We start from the raw sequence: 22,928 nt of genomic DNA, 5'->3' as shown, positions 1-22,928 counted from the left end.
AATTCATTTTTGCTTTTGTTTCTCTTGCCTTCATAGATGTATCTTGCAAGAAGTTGCTGTGGCCAAGTTCAAAAAGGGTGTTGCCTGTGTTCTCCTCAAGGATTTTGATGGATTTTTGTCTCACATGTAGATCTTTCATCCATTTTGAGTTTATCTTTATGTCTGGTCTAAGAGAATGGTCTAGTTTCATTCTTCTGCACGTGGCTGCCCAATTTTCCCAGCAACATTTATTGAAGAGACTGTCCTTTTTCCAGTGGATAGTCTTTCCTGCTTTGTCGAATATTAGTTGACCATAGAGTTGAGGGCCCATTTCTGGGCTTTCGATTCTGTTCCATTGATGTATGTGTCTGTTTTTGTGCCAGTACCACACTGTCTTGATGATCACAGCTTTGTAGTACAACCTGAAATCCGGCATGGTGATGCCCCCAGCTCTGGTTTCTTTTTCAATATTCCCCTGGCTATTCGGGGTCTTTTCTGATTCCACACAAATCTTAAGATGATGTGTTCCAACTCTCTGAAGAAAGTCCATGGTATTTTGATAGGGATTGCATTAAATGTGTAAATTGCCCTGGGTAACATGGACATTTTCACAATATTAATTCTGCCAATCCATGAGCATGGAATATTTTTCCATCTCTTTGTGTCTTCTTCAATTCCTTTCAGAAGTGTTCTATAGTGTTTAGGGTATAGATCCTTTACTCTTTGGTTAGGTTATTTCCTAGGTATCTTATGCTTTTGGGTGAAATAGTAGATGGGATTGACTCCCTAATTTCTCTTTCTTCAGGCTCATTGTGAGTGTATAGAAATGCCACTGATTTCTGGGCATTGATTTTGTATCCTGCCACACTGCCAAATTGCTGTATGAGTTCTAGCAATCTTGGGGTGGAGTCTTTTGGGTTTTCTAGGTACAGTATTATGTCATCTGCAAAGAGGGCGAGTTTGACTTCTTCTTTGCCAATTTGGATGCCTTTTATTTCTTTTTGTTGTCTGATTGCTGAGGCTAGGACTTCCAGTACTATGTTGAACAGCAGTGGTGAGAGTGGACATCCCTGTCTTGTTCCTGATCTTAGGGGAAAGGCTCCCAGTGCTTCCCCATTGAGAATGACGTTTGCTGTCGGTTTTTTGTAGATGGCTTTTAAGATGTCGAGGAATGTTCCTTCTATCCCTACACTCTGAAGAGTTTTGATCAGGAATGGATGCTGTATTTTGTCAAATGCTTTCTCTGCATCTATTGAGAGGATCATGTGGTTCTTATTTTTTCTCTTGTTGATATGATGTATCACATTGATTGCTTTACGAGTGTTGAACCAACCTTGCCTCCTGGGGATAAATCCCACTTGGTCATGGTGAATAATCTTCTTAATGTACTGTTGGATCGTATGGGCTAGTATCTTGTAGAGAATTTTTGCATCTGTATTCATCAGGATTATTGGTCTATAATTCTCCTTTTTGGTGGGGTCTTTGTCTGGTTTTGGAATTAAGGTGATGCTGGCCTCATAGAACAAGTTTGGAAGTATTCCATTCCTTTCTATCTTTGGAACAGCTTTAGTAGAATAGGCATTGTTTCTTTTTTAAGCGTTTGATAGAATTCCCCTGGGAAGCCATCTGGCCCTGGACTTTTGTATCTTGGGAGGTTTTTAGTGACTGCTTCAATTTCTTCCCTCGTCATTGGCCTGTTCAGGTGTTCTATTTCTTCCTGTTACAGTTTTGTAGTTTGTGGTTTTCCAGAAATGCGTCCATTTCTCCTAGATTGCCTAATTTATTGGCATATAGCTGCTCATAATATGTTTTTAAAATCGTTTGTATTTCCTTCATATTGGTTGTGATCTCTCATTTTTCATTCGTGATTTTATTAATTAGAGTCTTTTCTCTTTCGTTTTTAATAAGGCTGGTGAATGGTTTATCTATCTTATTAATTCAGAGAACTAACTCCTGGTTTTGTTGATCTGTTCTACAGTTCTGTTCTCTATTTCATTGAGTTCTGCTTGAATCTTATTAACTCTCTTCTGCTTGGTGTAGGTTTTATTTCCTGTTCTTTCTCCAGTTCTTTTAGGTGCAAGGTTAGCTTGTATATTTGAGTTGTTCCTAATTTTTTTAGAGATGCTTGTATTGCAATGTATTTCCCTCTCAGGACTGCTTTTGCTGTATCCCAAAGATTTTGAATGGTTATATCTTCATTTTTATTAGTTTCCATGAATCTTTTTAATTCTTCTCTAATTTACTGGTTGACCCATTCATCTTTTAGCAGGATGCTCTTTAACCTACATGTGTTTGAGTTTCTTCCAAATCTCTTCTTGTGATTGAGTTCAAGTTTCAAAGCATGATGGTCTGAAAATATGCAGGGGACAGTCCCAACTTTTGGTATCGGTTGAGACCTATTTGTGACCCAGTATGTGGTCTATTCTAGCGAAAGTTCCATGTGCACTTGAGAAGGATGTGTATTCAGTTGCGTTTTGATGTAAAGTTCTGTAAGTATCTGTGAAATCCATCTGGTCCAGTGTATCATTTAAAGCTCTTGTTTCTTTGGAGATGTTGTGCTTAGATCTGTCATTTGCAGAAAGTGCCATGTTGAAGTCTCCCGGTATTAGTGTATTACTATTCACGTATGTCTTAACTTTGGTTATTAATTCATTGATATACTTGGCAGCTCCCACATTAGGGGCATAAATAGTCATGATTGCTAGGTCCTCTTGTTGGATAGGTCCTTTAAGTATGATATAGTGTCCCTCTTCATCTCTTACTACAGTCTTGGGATAAACTTTAATTTATCTGATATGAGGATTGCTACCCTTTCTTTCTTTTGAGGACCATTTGAATGGTAAATGGTTCTCCAACCTTTCATTTTAAGGCTGTAGGTGTCCTTAGGTCTAAAATGAGTCTCTTGTAGACAGAAAATAGATAGGTCTTGCTTTTTTAACCAGTCTGAAACCCTGCGTCTTTTAATGAGTTAATTTAGTCCATTCATGTTCAGAGTTACTATTGAAAGATATGAATTTAGTGTCATCGTAATACCTATTCAGTCCCTGTTTTTGTGCATTATTTCTTTGGGGGTCCTCTTTATTTTACAGGGCCCCCCTTAATATTTCTTGCAGAGCTGGTTTGGTGGTCACATATTCTTTCAGTTTCTGCCTACCTTGGAAGATCTTTATCTCTCCTTCTATTCTGAATGAAAGCCTTGCTGGATAAAGTATTCTTGGCTGCATGTTCTTCTCATTTAGGACCCTGAATATATCCTGCCAGCCCAGGTCTCTGTGGAGAGGGTTGCTGTTAATTAATATTTCTCCCTGTATAAGTTAAAGATCTCTGGTCTCTTGCTGCTTTAAGGATTTTCTCTTTTTCTTTGGAATTTGCAAGTTTCACTATTAAATGTCTAGGTGTTGAACAGTTTTTATTGATTTTGTGGGGGATCTTTCTATCTCCTGGATCTAAATGCCTGTTTCCCTCCCCAAATTAGGGATGTTCTCAGCTGTGATTTGTTCAAATATGCTTTCTGGTCCCCTGTCCCTTTCGACGCCCTCGGGAACCCCAATTAAACACAGATGTTTCCTTCTGAGGCTGTCATTTATTTCCCTTAACCTTTCGTCATGGTCTTGTTTTCCCTTTTTTCCTCAGCTTCCTTCCTTGCCATCAACTTGTCTTCTATGTCACTCACTCTTTCTTCTACCTCATTAACCCTCATCGTTAGGACCTCCAGTTTGGATTGCATCTCATTTAATTGATTTTTAATTTCAGCCTGATTAGATCTAAATTCTGCAGTCATGAAGTCTCTTGAATGCTTTATGCTTTTTTCTAGAGCCACCAGTAGCTTTATAATAGTGCTTCTGAATTGGCTTTCTGACATCGAATTGTAATCCAACTTCTGTAACTGTGGCAGAGAGTACTGTTTTTGATTCTTTCTTTTGTGGTGAGTTCTTTCTAGTCATTTTGCTCAATGCAGAGTGGCTGTATGAGTGGGTTGCATCAAGATTATCAGCCAGGACCTAAGTAAATTTCACCCTAGATAATTCTGCCAAGGTCAGAGACCAGAAATTGAAAAGAAAGATCAGAACGAAATAAAACAAAAGGACCAGTGAAGTGTAAAACAAATTTTAAAACAAAGTAGTTAAAAATAAAAGGCTAGGAATCCTAAAGAAGAAGAGAGGAAAAAAAGAAAGAAAATAAAGAAGAAAGGAGAAAAAAGGGACAAGAAAAAAAAGGTGGGGGACTGGGAGATGGTGGTGGTGAGGGAGTTGTAGTGGAGGGAGAATTTAGTCCTCCTGGTCAATGGTGGGGCCCTCTACAAGTATTGCTGGTTTATATAAATTTGGGGCTGAGCATCTTCTAACATACAGAACTTAATTCACTCAGAACCAACAGGATCACCTTCTCGGACCCCTCCGGGGGGAGCCGCTGCCTGAGCTGCTCCCAGGGCCCCGACAGGTGCGCTCCAGCCCTTTACCGCACTTGGCCCGCAGGGTAGGTGCTCTTCCCGGGGCGCCCCTCCTGTTAGTGACCCCAGGAACCTGGGGGCTCCACCGCCCCTCTTGCGGTTCTGCCCAGTTTCCCTGCAAGCGCCTTTCCCTCCAGGAAGAATCTGGGTCGGAGTTAAAGTTCCCGCTTCTCCCGGGCCAGGGCTCCCCTGTCCCCAGGCCCCGCTGCCCCCCCTTAGCCCGGCTCCTCAGGGGCCCCTCCCCCACTGGATTCTTTTTTATTTTTTTGTCCGCCTTCCTACCTTGTTAGAAGCACAAACTCTTCTCTCTGTCGTGTTCCAGCTGTTCTCACTTTAAATCTCAGGCCGAATTCGTAGGTTTTCAGGATGATTTGAAAGTTATCTAGGTAAGTTGGTGGGAACAGGTGACTTGGGGACCCTACTCTTCTGCCATTTGCCCCGCCCCCCAGGATCCATGCTTTAGAACAAGGCCTTTATCACCCAGTTCCTAGAGCCCCTGTAAAAGGGATTGAGGGGACACCTCAGGATACAGATGGCAAGCAGAGCCTCCTGTGTTCTACGATGGGAGGTGCCCTCAAGTCAAGATCTCTATTTCCCTGAGACCCCAAAGAGGATGTAAAGAAGCAGGATTATCTGCCTGAAGGCCCTGCTTAGGATCTCTTAGGACTGAAAGTAGGAATGGGTTTTTGAGAATACACTCTAGGGTGGGAGATCCCCTCTGCTCTCCCTCAGACTCTTCTTCTTAATGCCTGTTCGGGCCTGAAACTCCTCCCTCTGCTAACCTGAGGCTACACCCCTCAGAAAGAACCTCACCACTCTTAGCATCCCCAGATGGAAGTCCAGATACACCACATCTTGCCTCCCCACCTAGGGCCTCACAATGCTAAAAAGGACAGAGCAATTCTGGGTCTCCCTCTGTGTGGGCTGGGAGGTCCCTTAAATCTTCCCCTTAGTCATCAGCTTGGACCTGGGATTCTTTTATCGTATGTACTGAGCCAGGCCCCTTCAGAATAAGATCCTCACTTCTCTGACAACCCCCTCCCACTCGGATGAAAGAGTAGAAAACTCATCACCATCACACATGGCTAAGCCTGCCTCAACTTCCCAGGCTAAGAGCATGTTAGGACTGGATTCTATGAGGCTCACTGTGTTCTAGGATGGCAGGTGTATATTTGTCCCATCTGAGCCTGAGCACTCTCTTTCACAGAAAGAGATGATCGAGGCTCTCAGGCCAAGATTTCCATCTTGGGCCCAGCAGCCCTCTGTGTTGAAAGTTCCCCTGAGTGCTCTCTCAAGAGTCCTTACCTTGAGTTCTGGCACTGCCTGGTTCCCTTTTCCCTGCTTACTGGAGTGTGGCCCCCTCAGACCAAGATACTCACTTCCTTGAGACAATCAGGCAGCAGTGAGGGTCTACCACGTACTCAACACCTTGCCTCAGGGCGTCTGAGAGCTGTCAGCATGGACAAGGTGAGGCTGAGGCCCACCACTCCTGGGTGGTGGGTTCCATTAGTCCTTACTCGACTCCATACCTTGACTCCTGCTTGAGCTTGGGCCTCCTCCCTCTACTGACCTGATTTTGCCATCTCAGACCAAGGTCTTCACCTCCCCTGGGTGCCCTAGGGAAAATCAGATGATTCTGCTCATGGCCACCATGTCCTAGAGCTAGCATTGGGAGGCAGGACTAGATTGTGTGAGGCCTTCCTTTGTTACTGCAGAGTACCCTCTGTCCTCCCTCAAGATACTAATATTTGAATCAGGCAAGGCTTCAGCCATGCCACTTTCTGCTGACTTCAATGTGGCCTCTCAGCCAAGGCCTTAGCTCTCTAAGATACTACTCACCACTGAGAGAAGTGAGAGAACACCACATCTGGCCACCATGGGTCCAAATATGGCTGACAGCAGGTGCAGAGCAAGGTTTCTGTGGGCCCCCCCTATTTGCAATGGGGAGTCCCATTACATATCCTCAAGGTCACCATATTACCTCTTGACAAGATCTGTATTCCTCCCTCTGCTGAGGTGAGGATGTGTCTTTCAGGCCAAGGCACTCATCTCCTTTGTCAAAGTGAGGACTATAAGGGAGGATTTAGGGATGTTCTAACCCATATAGAGGGGATCCAGGCCTTCTCTGTCTCTAATTTCACAAGAAATCAGTGTTAGAATTATGAAAGAGGTATCTTCTGCCTGAAATCCACGCACAAGTCTTCTCAGAGATGACCCTAGAGCAAGTTTCCGTGAGGTGAAAGATTTTCTTTGTCTTTCCTTTAGGTCTTCACATAGCCATCTATGTGCAACTGCAACTCCTCTACTTAATTCTTACTCTACTTAATTCCTACTCTACTTAATCCGATGAGGCACCATTCAAAGAATGACTCACATCTCTCAGACTCCCAGAGTGGAAGACAGGAAATGTATTCAGGGACTGTCCCTAGGGCCTCCAAGACTGACTGCAGGAGAAAAAAAGGACTGTGTTACCCCCTAAGTGCTGAGAGGTCCTTTCACCCATTCTTCAGAATTCATACCTTTGCTGACCTGACTCAGCACTCCCCCCCACTCCCAAAATGAAGCTGTCCTTCTCTCATACTCCTAAGATGAAGGTCAGAAACCAAGATGGAAGCCAAGATACACTACAGCTGGTTACCTCTACCCAAGCATCCTAGAGTTAACTGTAAAGACAAATGTGGATTCTGTATGCCCCTCTGTGTTCTAGGTTGGTAAATACCTTGAGTTGTCCTCAAGGTTTTTATGTTTACTCCAGACAGGGTCTGAACCTTCTCTCTCTGCTGGCCTGAAGATATCTCCTTCAGGCCAAAGTTGCCATTTTCCTGAGACTCCCAAAGAGGAAGCAAAGGAGTCAGGAGCTTCTGCTTATCAACCCTGCCCAGGGCCTTTCAGGGCTGACAGCATGAACAGGTGTCTGTGGGTCCTCCTCTTTCTGAGGTAGGAAGTCCACTCAGCCCTTGCACAGAGTCTTGTTGGTGACTCCTAGCAGGGCCTGGGGCCCTCACTTTTCTTACCTCAAGCCAGGCCCCTCTGAACAAGTCTCTTATCTCTCTTTAATCCCCCCACTAGAAGCCCTATACATTACCGTGGCTGAAGGTATGGGGAGCTGGATTGTATGGGGCCTCCTCTATGTGGGGTGGGGTTTTCTGCAGTCATCCTTCAGAGTCCTAATCTTGATGACTGTCACATCATGGGGCTCCTCTATTCTTCCAAAGATTACAGTGTGACACAGGTCAAAAGGGATTAATTTGCTATGGAAAAGCCTGACAAATACTCCCTCATCAAACTAACATCATGAGTGATAAATCATGTTGATAGTGTGCACCATGGATATGATGTGACAAGAATGGTCCTTCACCTTTTTCATCTTCCTCCCCAAAACTGTAATCCTTGTCTAATCAGATAAATCCTAATTGTGGGACATTCTACAAAACACCTGATCCCTATTCCTAAAAACTGTCAAGGTTATCAAAAAGAAGGAAACTCTCAGAAACTGGCAATGCCAAGAGGAGTCGAAAGAGATATGGTCAAAGTAATAGGGTGTCTTGGAAGGGATGATGAACAGAAAAAAGAAATGTAGTGAGGGGATCCCTGAGTGGCTCAGCAGTTTAGCACCTGCCTTCAGCCCAGGGCATGATCCTGGAGTCCCAGAATCGAGTCCTGCATCGGGCTCCCTGCATGGAGCCTGCTTCTCCCTCTGCCTGTGTCTCTGCCCCCCCCCTGTCTCTCATGAATAAATAAATAAAATCTTAAAAAAAGAAATGCAGTGAAACACATGAAAATCTAAATATAGACTTTTGTAAATAATTATGTATTGATATTGGTTCATCATTTGTAACCAATGTATCACACTCATGCAAGATATCAATAGTATGAGGAACTGAGATTGGGACATATGTGAAATTTCTCCACTATTGTAATTTCCCTGTAAATCCAAAACTATTCTAAAATGAACTTTTAAAAACTTAAAAATATGTGAGCAGACTAGACAAAGTGTATTATGAAAAACCTATAGCAAACATACCTTTTGAGGGAAAGTTGAAAGCTTTTACTTTGAACTTGACAATGAAACTAGGGTTCCCTGCTATCACCATTTCTATTCAATACTGTAATGGAGGGAGCAGCAGTGCAGTGATGCAAAACAGAAGTAACAAAAGGGAAAGGGATCAAAAAGTAAGAAATAAAGTTTTCATGATAAACAGATGATTAGACTGGGTATGAAGAAAATCCAAAATGAAAAAAAAAAGAAAGCTAAGTTATTCAACCCACAAATATGTATATAAGTTTGCTAAGTGTAATATCAGTGTACCAAAAAAAATAAACTTTGCTTTCCGCCAGCAACAAATGTGTGAAAATGAAAAGTAGAAAAAATATAACTTGTAATCTATAATACCAAAATATCAAGTATCTTAGAGTATATCTTACTAGAAAAATTAAGAGCTTTACAGAAAAAATATTTGAAAATATAAAAATGTTGCTTAGATATATTCATAAATCTCTCTATATATATACAAAGCAGAATACACTCACGGATGTAAGGATGTGGTACTGTGAACATTATGGTTCTCACAAAAAAAAGAAAGTACAGATGAACTGCAACCCCATATTTAAAAACAGGAGAGGGCTTCATATGTAAATATGTGTGTACATGATACCATGGATGATTCCACAAGGTAAGGGCATACAAGTAAATGGTCAGAGTCCAGATATTCTTGAGAAACTAGAAGACAAGAGCAATTACTCTGCCAGCCAGTAAGAAGTACAAGAAAGCTCCAATAACAAAGTTTGTCCTTTGGGTGCAGGGACCAACAAGGAGACCAATGAAACTGAATCATGAGTCCTGGAAAACACACATACACACATGCATACTCCTAATTTATGGAAAAGTTGCAACCACAGAGCAGGAGAATAGTCTTTTAATAAATTTTTAATTTTTGTAAAATACATTGAAACAATGGACTGTCCATATAGAAAACCAAATGCAACTGGAACCCTCCTTCACACTAGACACAAAAAACAGTGACACAAAGATTAAAGACCTTCTTCAAGGCTTATTATGAACACTTTCAAACATATGCAGGAGTAGAAATTGAACCTCTGTGTAGTCTATAGTTTAGAGACAACAGTATGGGTAAGTTAAGGCAAAGGTAAGGCTTAAGGGTAAGGAGTGAAGGAGACCGGGCTTGAGATGAGGTAAAGTCAGTAACAGAAGGAAAGGAAATGGCAGCTCCTTCTGCCCCCTTATGTCAGCCATAGATGGCCTTGCTCCTTTCATGGGTCCTCACTTTCAAAGAGAAAGATCCAGAACTTAGTGAAGGCTTGGGAGAACACTCTTGGGGCCTGTGATTTCTTCATTCCAGCTCCTCCTGTGATCAGACTCTGCTGACTTCTGGAGTACTCAGTTCCAAGAACTATATCCGGACAGAACTCTTCTAAATAATCATGACCAGCTGTTGATGGCTTGACTACAGACACCATGAATCAACCCAGGAGGCCATTACTGACTTAGAGCCAGTGCCGCATTCTCCACACGTGATGGGAGCAAAGGCCTCTCTCTCTCCACACATGGATGTGAGCTTCTGCTGGAGGGAGGGACCTTGGATATCTTGGCGTCTCCCCCTCTTTGCTCAGGTGATGGTGTCTGCCAGAGTCTGTTGTTTATCAGAACGACCCTTCTGTAGACGCCCCTTGTACTAGGGCTTGGGGCATTTAACAGAGCCAGGGAAAGGACTCTCACCTTGCTGAGGTCATGGGTGCTCTGAGTAGAGAGAGGACAGAAACCTGGACATAATCCTGACCTAATTCTACAAAAGATGAGGAGCTTCCAGTGATCACAGTGGGAAAGTCTCTTCCAGCACATGAACAACCACATATCTGTCCTAGAATTGCCTCAGTGAAGTCTCTCCAGCATCAAAATGGAATTTAGGACTCATACTTGGAAAGGTACCAATCTGACAGTTGGTTCTTGAATGAGAATAGATGTCACTCACTCACAAAAGGTCACATGGTCAAGCTAAGGTGCCCCACAGGAGGAAGTGTGCCATCTTGGTCGGGTCACCAACATATGGGTAGTTGCTTATACAAGAACTGTCTTCAACGCTGCTCCACATACTTCCTTCCAGTTCCGGATACTCTACTTCTACGTATTTCTTTCTATCTTCTCTTACTCTCAGTGAAACTCAGGAACCCTGAGATTCCCAAAGAGGTATTCTTTGGCTTGGTCACTGATTTCACTGAAGGTCGAGGCATCTCCAGAACCACTCTCCACAGGACCCACTTGGTGGTTAGGAGTCGGCATTGGTCCTCAGCTTGGGTGTCAGCACCTCAGGTGCAGTTAGGCCCTCCTCACGGAGGAATGGGGTGGGAGACCTCAGTGGTGAAGGTGGTAAAGCTCAGCCGGGAAAGTTCTGCCTCCAAGTGGAGCCCCCAAATGGAGCCAGCCAGAGGCCGACTTGCAGTGCTGGCCACCATGCCCTGGGGGCCACACTCAGTCTGTCCTCCGAGGTCCCAGGAAGGGAGCACTTCCCCTGGAAGATGAAAGACAAGTGACAACTGTCCTTTTCCTTCCTGATCTCAGAAGGAAGGCTCCTGTCCAGGAGAGAGTGACATTACTGCTCCCGTGTGCATCAGTGGGACAGCCAGGAACCTCCGCCAGGAGTGAACACAACCACTCTCCAAACGTGGCCCCAGTGCCTCTCCTCCAGCCCCTCCTCCTTGGTTCGGGCTCTGCCAGGGTAGGTTTATCCCAGTCACCGTGAATGCAGACGTGCTGGGCACAGGGCAGGGTGCAGTCTCAGGTGGCATTAAGTGTGTGTGTGAGTGTGTGTGTGTGTGTGTGTGTGTGTGGGTGTGAGTCAGAGACGGTATAAACTATACATGAAACCTGGCTATACAACAATGTCCACAATAGCCCAACTGTGGAAGGAGCCTCGGTGTCCATCGAAAGATGAATGGATAAAGAAGCTGTGGTCTATGTATACAATGGAATATTCCTCAGCCAGTAGAAATGACAAATACCCACCTTTGCTTCACGTGGATGGAACTGGAGGGTATTATGCTCAGTGAAGTAAGTCAATCGGAGAAGGACACACATTATATGGTCTCATTCATTTGGGGAATATAAAAAATAGTGAAAAGGGATAAAGGGGAAAGGAGAAAAAATGAGTGGGAAATATCAGAAAGGGAGACAGAACATGAAAGACTCTTAACTCTGGGAAATGAACTAAGGGTGGTGGAAAGGGAGGTGGGCGGGGGGTGGGGGTGACTGGGTGATGGCAACTGAGGGGTGCACTTGATGGGATGAGCACTGGGTGATATGCTATATGTTGGCAAATTGAACACCAATAAAAAAATAAATTTACAAAAAAAAAAGAAACCTGGCTATAATTTCTACAAACTACATCAGCGCTCGATGTTTGTAGACCATTGTAGACCATTCGGTTTGGTCGAAACCAAAGGTTGCAAACTTTTGTTGACTCAGTTGATGCCTCTCTTTCCCTTGACCTCCATGCAACCCATGACGAGTTTCTGTCCCATCAAACTCTAGAATCCACTCGAAATCCACTCACTGCAGCCGTCTCCATGGCGACCGCTGTGGGTGATGCTCCCACCGGGTCCCACCTCCTCTACAGCAAAGGCCGCCCCACTGCTGCCTCTGCCTCCACCCCTCCCCTGACATGCCTTTTTCATATTTTTGTTTGTTTGAGAGCTCCCTTACTTTCTGCCACTCCAAGATTCTCAAAGTTCATCTTGTATATTTCGGTTTTTTTAGATTTTATTTATTTATTCATGAGAGACACAGAGAGAGAGAGAGAGAGAGAGAGAGAGAGAGAGGGGCAGAGACACAGGCAGAGGGAGAAGCAGGCTCCATGCAGGGAGCCCGATGTGGGACTCAATCTCTGGACTCCAGGATCATGACCTGGGCCGAAGGGAGGCGGTCAACTGCTGAGCCACCCAGGCATCCCTCATCTTGTATATTTCTTGACCCAATCTTTGAGTCACCTGTTTGTTTACAGAATGCAGGTTCCTGTTTTTGGAATTTGATATCAGAAAACTAAATCTGGGGGTGCCTGGGTGGCCCAGTTGGCTAAGCATCTGCCTTTAGCTCAGGTCATGGTCCCAAGGTCCTGGGACTGAGCCCTGAGTCAGTCTCCCTACACAGCAGGGGAGTTTGCTTCTCCCTCTCCCTCTGCCCCTCCTCTGCTTCTGCTTTCTCTCTCACTCTCTCTCTTTCTCTCTGTCTGGGCATTAGATATGCTCATCACTACCAGAGAACATTCTTTCTAGGGCCTTCAGCTGGTAGAACAAAAAATATAGATGTGTCTATATCTATATCAACCTGTGTGTGTATAGATACAGGTATATGTATATGTTTATATATATTTATTTTTGTGACCACATATGTCTATATTAAGCTAAATGTGAATTCACATTGATTTCTACAACTTGAATCAATGTTCATTCTAGCCTCTCAACTTTTTTTGTCTTTAACATTCTACTCCAACAGTGAAAAACCTGGCTCTCACCATTCACTATACATTTAATAAATGTTTCAATTTAATTTGTCATGTAGACAGTTTACATGTATAATGGTTTCAGAATTGCTAGAAAATATATGTAATACATTAATAAATGCATGTAAATAAATACATGCACGTAAATAAATGCGTGTAAATAAATACAACTTTATTAACAACTAGAACGCAGTGCTTTTTGTTTAGGTCCTTTGGCTTTGGCCTTACAAACTTGACTCATGTTCAAATTTACTTAGGTCAACACCTTTCAACCCCATACCCTTGAGTGATGTTGTTTCATACATTTGTAATACATATGGATTATTATTTTCATAATTTTCATTCTGTTCTGACATCTCCAACCTCCTATTTGCTTCTCTTTTTATTTGTAAGCATTAATGTTTCATTCTTTGTGCTGTCAAGTATATAGCTTTTGACAATAGTGCAAGGTGTCATACATCTACCATTATAATATCATACAGAATAGTTTCACTGCCCCAATAAATGCCCTTTATTTAACCTACTCAACCTTTCTCCTCAAGTACTTAGCAATTATTTGTCATTTTACTGTCTCTATAGTTTTCTCTTTTCAAAAATATCATATAAATGGAATCATACCATATTTAACTTTATCAGACTGGTTTCTTTACTTTATAATAGGGATTTAGGATTTATGCATGTCTTTGCCTAAATTGATATCTCATTCCTTTTTATTGATGAAGAGTATTCCGTTACATGAATGTAAAATGATTTGTTTAACTATTAACCTATTGAAGGGCATCTTGGTCCCATCTAGTTTTTGGTGACTATGAATAGAGCTGCTATAAATATTCGTGTACAGGTTTTTTTGTGGACATAAGTTTTAAACTCAATTGGATAAATACCTAGGACCATGAAAGCATGATTGTGTGATAAGACTTGGTTCAGCTTTGGGGATCCCTGGGTGGCGCAGCAGTTTAGCACCTGCCTTTGGCCCAGGGCTCCGGGATCGAATCCCATATCGGGCTCCCGGTGCATGGAGCCTACTTCTCCCTCTGCTTGTGTCTCTGTCTCTGTCTCTGTCTCTCTCTCTCTGTGACTATCATAAATAAATAAAAAATTTAAAAAAATTATAAAAAAAAAGGACTTGGTTCAGCTTTGTAAGAAACAAACTATCTTTCAAGATGGCTGTCCCATTTTGCATTCTCACAAGCAAGGAATGAAAGTTCTAGTTAGTCTAAATCCTTGCAAGCAATTGGTTTTGTCATTGTTTTGAATTTTAGCCATTCTAACAGGTATTTAGTGGTGTCTCATCATTATATTAATTAGAAATTCCCTAATGATAATGGTATTGGGCCATCTTTTCATACACTTATTTGTTATCTGTATATCTTCTTTGTGGTGTCCATTTAGATCTTTTACACATTTTTTAAAAGATTTTATTTATTTATTTATTTGAGAGAGAGGGCACAAGCTGGTGGGGATGGGAGGTAAGGGGCAGAGGGAGAGAGAGAAGCAGAATCCCTGCTGAGCAGGGAGCCTGATGAAGGGCTCTATTCCAGAACCTGGAGATCATGACCTGAGCCAAAGGCAGACACTTAACTGACTGAGTCACCCAGGTGCCCCAACATTTTTAATTATGATGTTTTCTTTTTGTTGAATTTAGGAATTCTATGTATATTTTAGATAAAAATCCTTGATCATCTGTGTTTTATCAAATTTCTCCAATTTAGTGACTTGTCTTCTCCTTCTCCTAACATTATCTTTCACAAAGAACTAGTTTTTATATTTAATAAAGTCCAACATCAATATTTTTCTCCTGGCTTGTGCTTTTCATGTTGCGTCTAAAATTTCAACACCAAACACAAGGTAATGTAGATTTTCTCCTATGTTCCTACGAGAAATTTTGTATTCTTGCATTTTACATTAGGTGATATAATTTATTTTAATTTTTGCAAATGGTGTAAGATTCTGTCTAAGGTCCTCTTTTTGCATATGGATGTCTAATTGCTGATACCATTTGTTGAAGACTATACTTTTTCCAATCATCTGTTGAAAATCAGATGGCTCTTTTTTGTTCAATAGTGTCTATGTGTCTTTTCTTTCACCAATACGAAGTTCTTTATTGGCAGCTTTCTAGTAAGTTTGAAAATTGGGTATCGTGACCTTCTTTGTTTTTTTCCTTCAGTATTATGTCGACTATTCTAATTGTTTGTCTTTCCATGGAAACTCCAGCATCAGTTTGTTGATATCTAAAAATAGCTTGCCAGGATTTTGATTGGAATTTTGTTAAATTTGTAGATAGATTTGGATGAAATGACATACTAACAACTTTGGGTATCCCAATCCATGAACATGGAATATGTCTCCATTTATTTATTTAAATCTCTACAATTCTTCTACAAAGAAGTTTTGTAGTTTCACACATACTAATCCTGTAGATTTATTTCGCTTTTAGTGCTGTTCCAAGGTTTTTTGTTTTGTTTTCTTATAGTTTAAATCCAAATGTTTATTGCTAGTATATAAGAAAGCAATTGATTTTTTTTTTGTAGATTGACCATATATCCTGAGGCCATGCTATACTGGCTAATTTCTTCCAGGAATTCTGTTTGTTTGAGAAAATTTTTATTTCTGCTTTACTTGTGAAGGAGAATTTTGCTGGATTCCAGGATGATTTTTTTTTTCCCCTTCAACACTTTAAATATTTCATTCTACTCTTTTTTTGCTTGTATGGTTACTGAAAAAAATTCACTGTAAATGTTATCCCTGTTTATTTATTGGTGATGTATTTTTTCAGGCTTCTTTTTCAACTTGTCTTTGTTTTTCTGTTATTTGAATATGATATACGTGTGTGTGTGTGTAACATAAACACAAAAATACATACACAGCCACATTTGTTAATATGAGTTGCAAAGCAGGAGCTGTTTGATTGGGGAGAAAGAGGAGCTAAACAATATAAAGAAGAAAATCACAGTACAGTACGTATGAGTATCATGTCAGATAATGCATTTATGTAAAAAATGCATTTTTATATGTAAAGACAAAATATAAAATATAAAAATATGAAATGGATTGCTTGTAAGAAATGAGGCTTTAGAGATTCTTAATATATGAAAAGAGTACCTAATTTAAGACATTTTCCTCATTTCAATCAGAAGTAAAACAAAATGAGCTTTCCTGTGACCTTTAATTATAATCCTGTGTGAATTTGAGCAAACAGTTGTTCTCTGGAATGATATAAACTAATCTTTTTCAACCTTACACAAACTTCAGCCTTCCTTTACTTAAGAAACATCAAAAAATCTATCTCAGTTGTAAATACGAATTCTTTAATCTTACAGAAAAAAGCTTCATACATTTTGATATTTTCTGATGACAATAGACTTCAATGCTATTGTTCCTTTTTCTTTATTAAGTAATATTGCCAGGAAATATCCAGGCTAGCATATATGCTTCCCTGAGACAAGCTTAAATATTTGAATGCATGAAGTATCACTATCACTCAAAATGGATAATTATTACTCTCACTACATTTAATTCTTTTAAACTAATGCAGTAGTCTCTAAGTGTATAATCATTCATTAAAGGTTTATTCCTTTTCAAAATGTATATGCTAAGAATTGGCTGTGTGCCAGATTCTCTTCCAAGTGCTCAGGACACAGTAGTGAAAATCTCCCAACACTTTTGGACTATACAGTATAATAGATTAATTAATTAATTAATTAATTCACAAGCCAGATGCTTTCAGAGTTCTAAGTATTATGAAGAAAACCAAGGTAAGTAAATAAAGTGTAAGAATGGGGCCTGAGGGTAACATCGAGCAGAGACTTGAGTAATGGGAAAAAGAGTCACCTGATGTCTGGGGGAAAGAGCATTTTAGGCAGAGAGAACAAATATAAAAGCCCTGAGGCAGGAACAAGTTTGACAAGTTCAAGGAGCTGTAAAAACTCTTGTATGACTAGAGGAGCAAGCAATAGGGAAAGAGTGAGAGGAGAGGATTCAGGAGGCAAGCATAGTCATTTGTAGAACATAGAAGGAGTTTGCATTATATTCAATTCTGATAGGAAGCCCCCAGAGACCCTTGAAAGAGGAAGTGAACTAGAGAGATGTATATTATAAAAAGTTCTTGTATTACAAAAATGGGATTTAGAGTTCTATTTTGAATTCCACATTTGGGATTCTCTTCATTTTTTTTAAAGATTTCATTTATTTATTCATGAGAGACACACAGGGAGAGGCAGAGACATAGGCAGAGGGAGAAGAAGGCTCCTCATGGGGAGCCCAATGCAGGACTCGATCCCTGGACCTAGGATCATATCCTGAGCCAAAGGCAGATGCTCAACTGCTGAGCCACCCAGGTGTCCCTTGGGATTCCTTTCAAATTTTGCACCTCATTCACAACATTTCTAATAAGATAAAATATTTGTACTTTGAGAATGAATTTCATTTTTCAAACCTACTTAGTGCTTAAGGTTATTTAATATAATTCCAGGCAAGCAGAACCTGGGTTGGAGACTCAGCCTTCTTTTTTGAAGTATCTGCTGGGTTGGAATTCTTTTCTTCTTGACTATTTTGAGTGGGGATTACTCCTTAACTTCCTGGACTTGGTGATTTTTCCTGGTTCTTTATCTTGAGTGTGGTTTCACTTTCCCATATCTAGACTGGGAAATTTTCCCTGGCTCTTTGTGAGACCTCACCATTCTATTTGATCTTGCTACTCCCATGAGAACTTCTCAGTTGACTGAAACCCCTTTCTTGAACCCCTACGGGCTATACAACCCACACATTTTATTCACTTCCTTCTTGTTGGCATGATTTTACCAAGGAAAATAAATGGAACTTCAAAGAACTCTTTGGGAAAATGAAGATCTTTCCAATCTGGCTCCTTTAAAGTCTCTCCTTTCCCATCATCATCTCTGCTCTTTTTTTTATTATTATTTCTTTACCACCTTCCATCTTCTCTTAAATTAAAAATATGAAGCAAAGGTGTACTAAACTTCTAGGTTAAAAAGTGATATTCTCTCTGTGTCTGCTCATATGATTATGTATCTCCATGTGTGTTATGCATATGTGATATTTTCTTAAATCTGAACAATATTAATGAATTAATACATAAACTTAATAAATAAAATCCCTTAAAGAGTTCTATTCAAATTGGTTTAAAGACAAATGAGCACTTATATAAGTTACATGATCCTGAAACTCCCAGAAATACAGAAATTAACCCAAATACTTTTCAAATTTACTTGGCTTGGGTAAATCTTTGGCAATTAAGACTTGTTTAATATTGTTGGTTTAAATTTTTAGAAGCTGTGTCTTATAAGTCATCAACATTAAGTATCATATGAACATACATTTTTATTCGATTTGGGCTTACTAACCAAATAAGCTATTATTACATTTACTGTGTATTTAAGGTTATTAAATTATAAATTCAAGCCAAGGGCAAAAATGTACATGTAGAATGCAGTAGAAATCAATTGCTTGAAAAAAAATTAATTGCTTAATACCCATTACTTCATGCATAACAAAAACAGCAATAAAAGAAAAAAATCATTTAGCGTTGTTTAGGTTTTTGCTTTGTGCTACTTGCTTAACATGCATATACTATAAAAGTAGTCAATAGGGAAATAACTTGAGATTAAGCTAGCCTTGTTTGGTGTTACAGTATGTCTGTCTGAAAATTGCTCCCAAAATCTTTTTGGTAACTTGAAACCTTAGAGCTATATTAAGACAAGAAACAGACATTCATTCTGAGACAAGTAACATATATTCATTAAACATCTAGATTATTTCTAAGTAAGACAAGTACTTAAACATTAACCACTAAGCATGAGTTTAACCTTATATACTTTGGGCATCTTATTTTTATGTGGTATATAGAAGCTAAATATATTTGGGTCTATTAATAAATATGTTCTCTTTGCCACATGTACCATGAGGAAGAATATACAGTTGACCCTTGAACAACACAGGTGTTAAGGGGTGCCAGATAGTCAAAAATCTGCATATAACTTTTGACCCTCCCCCTCAAAACTTCACTCTTAATCTATTGTTGACTGGAAGCCTTACTGATAGATAGTCAATTAACATATATTTGGTATGTTATGTGTATTATATGCTGTATTCTTACATTAAAGGAATCAAAAGAAGATGTTAAAATCAAAAGGAGAGAAAATACATTTACAGTACTGTAATGTATTTATCGAAAAAAACATGCATATAAGTGGACCCACACAGTTCAAATCCATGTCGTTCAAGGGTCAACTATACCTATAATAACTGTGAGATGTTATATTTAAAAATGTGTTAGATTGCAGTAGATTGCATGTGAGACAATTCACATTTGTTTACTTTCTAGTTTTCCCTGTAGAAGGTTACTAATGGTTAAATTCATAATGGATATATGTCATTAAAACTGCTAAAAATAATAAGGATGATGAAAAACAACTTCATATGAAAGTATGCAAGGGAAGTGGTATGTGTTTTTGATGAGAAAAAGTATCCAGGCCATGAAGGATGTGTTTTTATTAAGGGAAAAAAGAGAGCAATTTTAGCCTAAAGTAAGGTGTCTGGTTGTTTCAGACTGAGAAAGTTGAAAAATATAGGACAAATCTGAATGGATGTAGAAAGTTGTAGAAATTTTGTATAAAAGGAATTTTATGTATGGTCAAGCTAGTAAGATTGAATGGATTTATTTATAAGGATTTTAAAAATAAGTCTTAATATCAAAAGTACTCTGGTACAAATCCACAATTTAGTTATCTGTTAAAACTACAAAATTTTCTTAGATTATTGGTCTGTTCTTAACAAGACATTCTAAAAGATTTTTCTTGACCTTTTAAGTAACCTCCCTAGGAAACAAAACCTTTGTATTTAATTTGAATAATTTCTTGTGCTTTATGTAAACCTTTATCATATCCTTGATTATTTAAATGAACCAAGGCTTCTCATTTTTAAATGAACTTTTTTTTTTTTTTACATTTTTGGCAATTTTACCTCCCCCAAATTAAATCTTAAATGAATTTTTTTTAAGATTTTATTTTTTTATTCATGAGAGACACACACAGAGAGAGAGGCAGAGACATAGGGTGAGAGAGAATCAGGGTTCCCGTGGGGAGCCTGATGCAGGACTCACTCCCAGGCCCTCAGGATCACAACCTGAGCCCAAGGCAGATGCTCAACCACTGAGCCACCAGGTGCCCCTTAAGTGAAATCTTTCTGTTCTATAACTGACCTTGAGATTTCTCAGAGGGTCCTGAAAAATCTCAAAGGATTTGTTCTTTCAACTTGTAAAGAAAAATGTTAAAAATAATTTTGGCTCTCTTCTTCTCCACCATTGTGGTGTGTGCAGTTGACTGTTCCTTGGCATGTCTTCTCACAAGACTTTCAGGATCAAGCAATCCCTGGAGAAAAAACTAAAGCACAATCATCCCATTCCCCAGAGAATTCAGATGAAAACTGGTAATAAAATCAGGTACAGTTCCAAGAGGAAACATTGGACAAGAATCAAGCTAGGTCTGTAGGAATCACATAGGAGACGGCACACATTTTCATATCACTCTGTGAACATCACAGAATATGTAGACATATTTTATTGGGAAAATGATTTTTCTTTGTTGCTATGCTTCTGCACTAGTTGGTTCAGTAATAAATACGTGGGAACTTTTGCTTTAAAAAAATTTCATTTTACTTGATATATTAAATTGCATAAAAAGCTGTTGCCAGATATAAAGAGATGTGTAATCTTTCCCAGGTTACATTTGTATGAGTAAATGTTTTTAACATAGATATTTCAGAAATTGCAGGAAGTTCATAGATATTTGTCAATATTCTTGCTGCTTGTGATAGGTCTTGGTGCACCATTGTCAGTCATAATTCTAATTACCATTCTGTGCATAGCACAGAAATAACTGAATTCCCTTGTTAAATGAACTCTCATTAGATCTTTAATCATGACCTGAGTCTATTCCGAGATTCCTTTAAAATTAAGTCTTCTGTCATTCACAGTTGTTGTTTTACTCTGTTTTTTTGTTTTGTTTTGTTTTTATTTCTGGAAACATTTGCAATCAGCTAAAGGCCAGAATGCCTCATGATAGCATTGTTTTAATAACTTTATACCTCTGGACTAAGGATTTACAGAATTCTAGTGGAGAAGCTTATGGGCTCATGAAACTGCTAACCCAGGATCAATCTGAGCAAGACTTAGCTACATGGGACTGAATGACCTGATAAACGATGATTATGGTTTTTGTTTGGAATATTGCTGGTTCTTTAATGTTTTGTTTTCTAGATTTAAGGAACACTTTTTCTTTTTCTTTAGTCATCTATAACTCACAACTATTTAACTTCTACTTTGTAAGCAGATATGAAACATTTGTTTTTTCTTCCTGCTTGATACCTCTAGAATTCAGAAAGTCTTATTGAATACTCTAATTTTCATGGCAGTATAATCGTTTGCACAAGTTCAAAAAGAATCTATTCTCCTTGTAACAGCTCGTACTGGTTGGAACCTGTGTATACTTGGTTATGCAATGTCATATTAAATGTCATATTTGAAAATGATGTACACAGAATCTGTTTAAGGAACTAAGGTTGACTTTATGGAGCCAATGCCTACAAAGCCCTTCTGGGAAAACTGATATCTGGATTACAAAGTTCCCAGTGTTATAGGTAAGTAAGGAAGGTCACAGGTAGATCCAGAAACCTGGAATATCTTGAGGATCTGAAGAAGAGAAAAATTCAACCAAATCAATAGGTGCCATTAGCGAGGTCTGATGACAAGTTCATGGCTTGGTTTCCTAGCCTCAGGAGGATTTTTTTTAAAGATTTATTTATTTTAGACAGACAGAGAGCATATATGACTTCCAGCTAAGCATGGAGCCCAACCCCGGGGCTTGATCTCCCGATTCTGATATCATGACCTGAGCCAAAATTGAGAGTCAGATGCTTACCTGACTGAGCCACCAGATGCCCCCCTTAGCCTCAAGAGGCTTTTAAAAGTCTGTTCTGAGATTCCTTATGTCAGATTCCAGCAAATAGAACTCAAAAAGGCCTATATGGCCAATTCCCATTCCTGCTTCACTTAGGTAAATAATAAGGCCAAATCTAATGAGACCAGACTTGTTTTGTAAACAACAGTCAACACAAGGGTGATTTTAGAAATTTCGTGTTACAGTAAAAAACCATAGCATATCCTCTGGAGTCTCAATTTTAGCTTCCCCCAATATCTGGCCACAGCTCTCCAAATGGAAATTTCCAATTTTCCTCCAGTCTTTTCTGGTCATCACTGAGAATTAATATTGCCCTTTTCCCAAAGCACTGCAAGCTAGAACTGAACTTAATATAAACTTCAAAGAAATAACCACAACAGATCGTGTATAAACGAACAATCTTCAAGCCTGCTGCTGTGTGGGCCACCCAGAAAGTTCACTAGGACACCAGATGCCATCAACACCAAGACATTCCAATTGCGAACCAGAAAATTCATCAGATTACCACTGCTACCTTTCAACCCAACACTTAGAAATCCTGACTGGCTGCCCTCTGGAATCAGGAACTGGGTTTCCAACTATGAATCTTTGTTTTTCTTTATTTTCATAAAGATTCCACTCTAAATGCCTGACTCTACCACCATCCAGCCAATATCCTCTACTACCAAATGCCCAACAGATGGCTTAGTTTGTGTTTAATGAACAAAAAGCCACCCAAATGAGAAATGGACTTATGTTGTTCAAAGAAAAGAAGGAAGTCTCTTCTCTCCTTGAACCAGAGGCTAGACAAAGATTCTGTTCTTGACCAAACTCCAGCCAGATTCTTCTGAGCTACTTTTCAACTAGGCCCCATCTTTGGGCATGTCATTGAGAGCCCAGTTTTAGCCAGAATCCTGCCTGAATCAGTTTAACCACCATCCGCCCAGGTGATATCTGATCACTCTGGCCTGCCTTCAGCAAGAATCCTGTTAGAACAGCTTAGCCAGTCTCCCCCTGCCCTTACCCCTAATGTTT

The sequence above is a fragment of the Canis aureus genome, chromosome X, assembly GCF_053574225.1.
Source record: "Canis aureus isolate CA01 chromosome X, VMU_Caureus_v.1.0, whole genome shotgun sequence".
Classification (NCBI taxonomy): domain Eukaryota; kingdom Metazoa; phylum Chordata; class Mammalia; order Carnivora; family Canidae; genus Canis; species Canis aureus.
This window is presented reverse-complemented; position numbering follows the sequence as displayed.